At 30.6% G+C, this 6,531-nt stretch overlaps 1 long non-coding RNA gene across 1 annotated transcript; it reads right to left on the bottom strand.

Annotated features, from left to right (window-relative positions):
- Positions 1-342: 342 nt before the first annotated feature.
- LOC140877633 (uncharacterized) lies at positions 343-5,843 on the bottom strand. Its single transcript, XR_012149293.1, has 5 exons — positions 5,709-5,843; positions 1,612-1,757; positions 1,181-1,244; positions 1,058-1,100; positions 343-513 (listed from the first exon to the last, which is right to left on the bottom strand). It is a non-coding gene; the product is annotated as an uncharacterized lncRNA (long non-coding RNA).
- Positions 5,844-6,531: the final 688 nt, after the last annotated feature.

The following is a 6,531-nucleotide window of genomic DNA, read 5'->3' as shown; positions in this document are numbered from 1 at the left end:
CTGAACCGATCCCAACATAATAGCCTCGCTCGATCGGTAGGAATTGCCCGATCGAGCGAGCACAATTCCAGAAGAAAAAGATCAGACATGGTTGCTGTCATAACCGAGTTCTTCCATCTATTTTCATCTAGTTTTAGCTAGAACATGATCTAAACAATGTTAACCACTAACATCCATTCAAACATGCTATACAATAGATGGAACTAGATCATAACAAGGCCTTACAATCATAATAATCAAGGCTCTCAAAACATGCAAGAAGCATTGTTATTCAATAAAGTTTTAAGCTACATCATGTTGTCTAAAGGATTACAACATCATTTCCAATCCTATATACTTTAACAAGACAACAATTAGATCACCAACAAGTCTTGAAACAAGTAGCTATAACATGATCATGTCTTTGAACTCAACTCTAACATAGACAGCTCACAATCATCTAAACTCGGATCATCACGCTATTCTTCTTATCCCTTGTTCTTCAAGTTCGCTTTTGCCCGGTTCCACTCCCGCCTATTGCCATGACACATACAACACAATAATAGCCGGATAACTCCGGTGAGAAATACATTTCTCAGTAAAAGCAACTAAACATGCATATAAAACATATATCAAGCTCATGATTTAAATAAAGACAATGCATGTTTTAAAACAAGGTTCATCTCTTATCTCGTTGGTTGGGATCCCGAGAAGAAGATATCATAGCTAACCACCGACTCTTCCAATCGAGGTGGGGCTACTTATCTTACTTCTCTAGACTTTGAAGCCACTACATATGCATTTCAGACGCTAGGCTACGCCAACCACCCAGGCCATACATATATAATCCCTCAAATCGTCTATTCGAACGTTTTCGTTCATTTCAAAATCAAAGAATAAGTCTTTCAAGATGAATGCAATATATATCATCACAAGAGAATTCATTAACATCTAATACTCATTCAATAAATCATAGAAGAGCATAGAAAAGCAATTAAGCAAATAAGTATGTGATTTAGGAAACTCGATACAAACCATCTCGAGTTATAATCCCATTCAAGTAGTAGTCCACTTTTACCTTTCAAATGTGATGTGTATGGTGTCTTCTAACTTGTCAAAATCTGAACCAACACAATCACAAGACTTGTATCAAAATCTGCACTTAAAACCATTCAAACTCCATTGTAGAATAGCTTCAAACCTTGATCTTTCTTCAATCGGTTTCAGAGACGATGTTCTCAAGATCGATGTGTCCTGTTTATACACTGAAAACAGAGCATACAACCAAGGAAATATCAGCTACTATACACCTCAACAGCAGCGCGAGCACAAGCTAGCAAACCATTTCAAATCAAGAGTTTGACGGCATATCGGTATAAGCTCGGCAATCCCGAACGCAACTATAACAATATCAGTTGTATAGGATTCAAAACCAACATAATCCTCAACATATCAGCAGGTATATAAATCGAATCATAGCTGGAAGATCATAATAATATGATACAACAATCATTCCTCAACCCAACTTCAAGAAAAACAAGGTATAGAAGCTCATCAACAACAATTCATAACCACATCTGATATCTACCAGTTTCGACTTCTCAAACCATAATGAAAGAACAGAAAACTTACATCAAATCGAAGGTCTCGTTGCAAGGATTCCAGAACATCTTTCGGAATCAAAATCGGATACACGAATCAAAAGATATCTCAATTTGAAGATAAAGAAAATGGTTGGAGTTCTTTGTTCTTGCCTCACGGTTCTTGCCTCTGAAAATCTGATGAAATATGTGTTATATCACACGTGTATGCTGAGTATTCACTTTCAAATTCTGATAACTTCAATAATAATTGCACTTTAGCCCCTTAACTATTTAAAAATTGCAATTTGGTCCTCAACTTCCTATTTCATTAAATTTCAATCCTAATCAATTTAAGAATATTAGAATTTAAATCAAAACTCCAAATATTCCCAAATTAATTATTCTCGGATTAAAATTAAATAATTTCGGGCGTTACACTTTGCTTTTTCTTGTGATGATGATATATTATTGTATTTGATAGTATCACTTAGACCCAGTGACTCAAGATGCATCTCTACATCGAGAGTCCATGTCATATAATTTTTTCCGGTAATATCGAGCGCAACGAATTCAAGCTTTTCCAAATTTGACATGGTGATACTAAAAAAATAACAATGCATTTTATTAGTTAATTTATATTAATATGACAATACAAAATAATAGAAGATCGAAGATTACAAGTGCGTGTACAAATAGAGAAAAAAATATGGTGGATAATCACAGATAAATAAAAGAGTCGTGAGTATGATAATCATAACAGTTATAAAAAAATAGTCTTAAAAATGCCAAAAACTCCATCTTCCTCTTAAAAAAAAACCGAGGAGAAAATATTTTGAGAAAAAAAATAAATTTGGTGTGATTGAAATGAGTTTGAGTGAACATATTTATAGGCAAAAAACTAGCCGTTTATGACTGTTTTGTGACCGTTGGGAACAAAGAAAATCGAGTATGTGTTGAATAAAAATTTGTGACGATCATGTGATGTATATAATGATAATCATAATTAAATAATTATGTATATCATATCACATTATTATAATGAGGTGTCATAGAACTCCTATTATATAAGAATGTGAAATTATACAAATATAGTTATTATATATATACACAATAAAATTATATAAGCAGCAGTGTATAATCATATCACGTTATTATAAGCTCGGTGTCATAGACATCATCTTATATAATATATAACATGAACTTATACAAATATAATTACACAATAAAATTATATAAGCAGTAATGTATAATCATATCACGTTATTATAAGGTCGGTGTAATAGACATCCTCTTATATAATAACATGAGATTATACAAATATAATTAGTATAAAGTCAAATATTGTATATCACATCACAATATTATAATGAGGTGTCATAGACCCCTTTTATATAATATTGTGATATTATACATATATAATTAATATATTATAATATATACAATAATAATAATTCATAAACATAAAAAAATTGCATTAAATAAATGTTAGATGCAATAAAATAAATGTTAGTGTAAACTATATATTTCATTTAGAACAACCGGCAGAACCACGCTATCGTCTAAACAAAATATATAATAAAATTATAATATATATAATAAGAATAAATAAACAGTAAATTAAATATTTTTACTATTGAATATATATTTACCTTTTTCCTTGTATTTTGGAGCTAGGAAAAATTTGGAGAACTTTAGAGTTTCGTGCTGATAACGTGTTATAAAAAGTAAAAATTTATAGTAAAAGTAAAAACTCTAAAACTCAAAATATGTATCAAATCAAACACTTATAAAATATTCTCTCTAAACTTGTGTATTTTCTTTACAAATGTTGAGGTCTATTTATAGATCCTCAATTGAGAAATGTCCAAAAATAAATATGTCATATATTACATAATCAAAAATTAAAATATCATCACATCACCATCACAATAATTTTCAATCTAATTTTAATATATAGTTTTCAATATATTTAGATTAAATAATTTTTTTATGAATATACATGTTCAAAAAAATTATTTAATCAATATAATTTTTTTATTTTATTTTCTTAATAATTTTTCATCCCCATCGTCGAATTCAAAAATTAGAATTAAAATTCAGATATTTTAGAAAAAAAAATTATCATACGGTACTTAATAAATAATAATTTTACAAAATATAATTAATTATATAATTAATTTTAAAAAAGCAAACCCAAAAAAAAAAGGTTGCACATGGGGACGTGCAAATTGCAAGTCCCCATGTACATGCTAGCAGCGTCCGCTGCCAACATAAGCGGACGCTGCAAAATATTGCAGCATGCGGATTGCTGTAGCATGCATTATTTTTGATACTCTTTTATTTTTTAAATTACAAATAAAAAAAACCCGGGTAAGACTAGGATCTGAGCAGAGGTTTCGCTTGGAGAAATATATTTATAAACGTCTTTATAAAAATATTTTTGACAAAATTTTTATAAAATGCTTTAATTTTTTTTAAAAAATAATATATGTTTGGAATTTTTTTTTAATAAAAATTTTTATAGTTGAAAATGTGTTTGAAGTTTGAATAATTATTATAAAAAATGATTTTATAGTTATAAATAATTAATAAGATATTTGAAAAATTATTTTTATACTTATATCGATTATCGTTTAACCTCGTTTTTTTTAAATAATAAAAGATCATTATTATTTTTTAAAAACTATATTTGAATAATATATTTAAAAAAAAAACTTACAAAAATTTTATTCAAACGCATACTTTGAGTTTTTTCTATTTATAAAATACTAAAAATATTTTTGAGGTTTTTATCCAGACAAAATCTTATATTTTTATTATAAAATTTTGATGCTACTTCTTCTATTCCATTTGGAACGGGATCCACTTCTGGGAACATACTATAACTATAAGGCTCCGCTTGGTTGAATGGATATGATAATGTATGGATAAAATAAGTTGAGATTATTGAAAAAATTGGATAGGATTGAAATAGATAATGTTATGTTTGATTTGAATAATTAATATTTGGATTGAGACAATGATAAACTGAAAAATGACTTTTTTTTACCCTTATCATTATTAATAAAATTTAAATATTATATTAATTATTGAATTCTCATTCATTTTAATTCAAACCACAAAAATTAATTTAAAATATTAATAAAAATAGAAATAATAAATTTAATAATAATATAAATATGACTTAAAGCCCATTAACTAACTTAAAGCCCATTAACTAACTTAAAGCCCATAATTAAATAAATAATTTTAAAAATTATAATTTTTACTAAAATAAAATACTTAAATATTATTGGGCTTAAATAAAAATATTTAGGCCCATTAACTAATTAATTAACAAAAGTTCATTGACTGGCCCATAAAATCACTGACTGACCCAAAAATTCCTATGGGCCCACGAGCCCATAAAAATCATTGGGCTAACTTAAAAAAAATTTTGAAAGCCCAAATAAAATTATTTGGAGGCCCAAATAATTTTATTTCTAATTAATTGGCCCAAAAACCAATTAAAACATAAATTACTAAAAAATTAAAAAACTCGAGCCCGGTCCACCTAGCCCGAACCCGGACCGACCTAACCCAAACCACTACACCCAGACCCGACCCAGGTCCCAACCCGACCCGGGAACCACCCGTAACCCAAAACCCGATCCCCCTTGCCCTCCCTTTGTCTCGGCCGAGAGCAGCAGACCTTCTTGGTCTGCTGCCGGCCAGCTCCGGCCGCCCCTGGCCGGAGCGCCACCGCCCAATTGTAGCCTAAATATGGGTGGTCCTAGCCCTACCCTGACCCCGACTCCATGCAACTCAAGGGAGGAGAGATCGAGCCCCTTCCAAGTAACCCTGACCCTGCGCCGATCTGCCCAAGACAGCTTACCCCTGATCGGCCTAGCGCTTAACAGACCTTATCCCAGCCATGGTTCGGTCATTATGAACCTAACACACCCCTTGACCGAAACCCAGTAGCCTTGAACCGCACCATGCCATGAAACAACCGTGAAGATGCCATGATGCCACCAAAATATGAACCAAACCATGAATACCGATTAGTTCTTGCATATAAATCATGAACCTCAACATCAAACAATAAAAATCTGTCAATAATGCATACATAGCTTATATGGTGTTCAAACGAAGGAATAGACATGCCTTGATAATTATTGGACGAAGATTGATGCGTTTACGGGCTCCGGGACGATGAACGGGCCAAAAACTTGACGAATCCTTGAAGAACTTGGTTATGGTGGCTGGGTTTCTGCTGGAAACGTGAGGGAGGGGTTGGAGAAGATGGAGTTGACGGTTGATGAGATAGATAGTGGGGTGTGGGGTTGGTTTTGGGATTATTTATTGATTAGATTAGGTAGAAAATAGTTTAATATTTAATATAAAATGATTAGGTAGATAATATACATAAATATAAGATTTTAAACTTTTTAAAAAATACCTACTAATCTGATATATAATAATAAATCCCGAAATATAATATTAAAGGATTTTTAATGATCAATAAAAATCATTAAAATGAATTATTTTTGCCAAAAATAAATTCTTAAATAAATATATAAGTAAATACTAAAATTTTCTTGACAAAATACCTTAAAATATTATTTTAAGGCTCATAAAACTCATAAAATATTTTTGGCTAAGAATTTTGGTATCTCGTCCGTCCACGGTCCCGTCTACGCGATCAAAAATAATAAATTCTTTAAAAATCTAGAATTTCCATAATTATGGGTTAAATGCTAAAATAAATTAAATCATGTATATAAATCACATAATATCACATAAATACATTTAACACTTAATTAAAAATTAATTTCTCCTAATTATGAATGCGAATTTACGTTTTAAAATTTTCGGGTGTTACAATTCTCCCCCCCTTAAATTGAATTTCGTCCTCGAAATTAAAGTACTTACCCGAATAGCTCTGGGTAGCGAGTTCTCATGTCTGCCTCGGTCTCCCAAGTGACTT

Source organism: Henckelia pumila, chromosome 2 (assembly GCF_033568475.1).
Source record: "Henckelia pumila isolate YLH828 chromosome 2, ASM3356847v2, whole genome shotgun sequence".
NCBI classification, from domain to species: domain Eukaryota; kingdom Viridiplantae; phylum Streptophyta; class Magnoliopsida; order Lamiales; family Gesneriaceae; genus Henckelia; species Henckelia pumila.
This window is presented reverse-complemented; position numbering and strand designations above follow the sequence as displayed.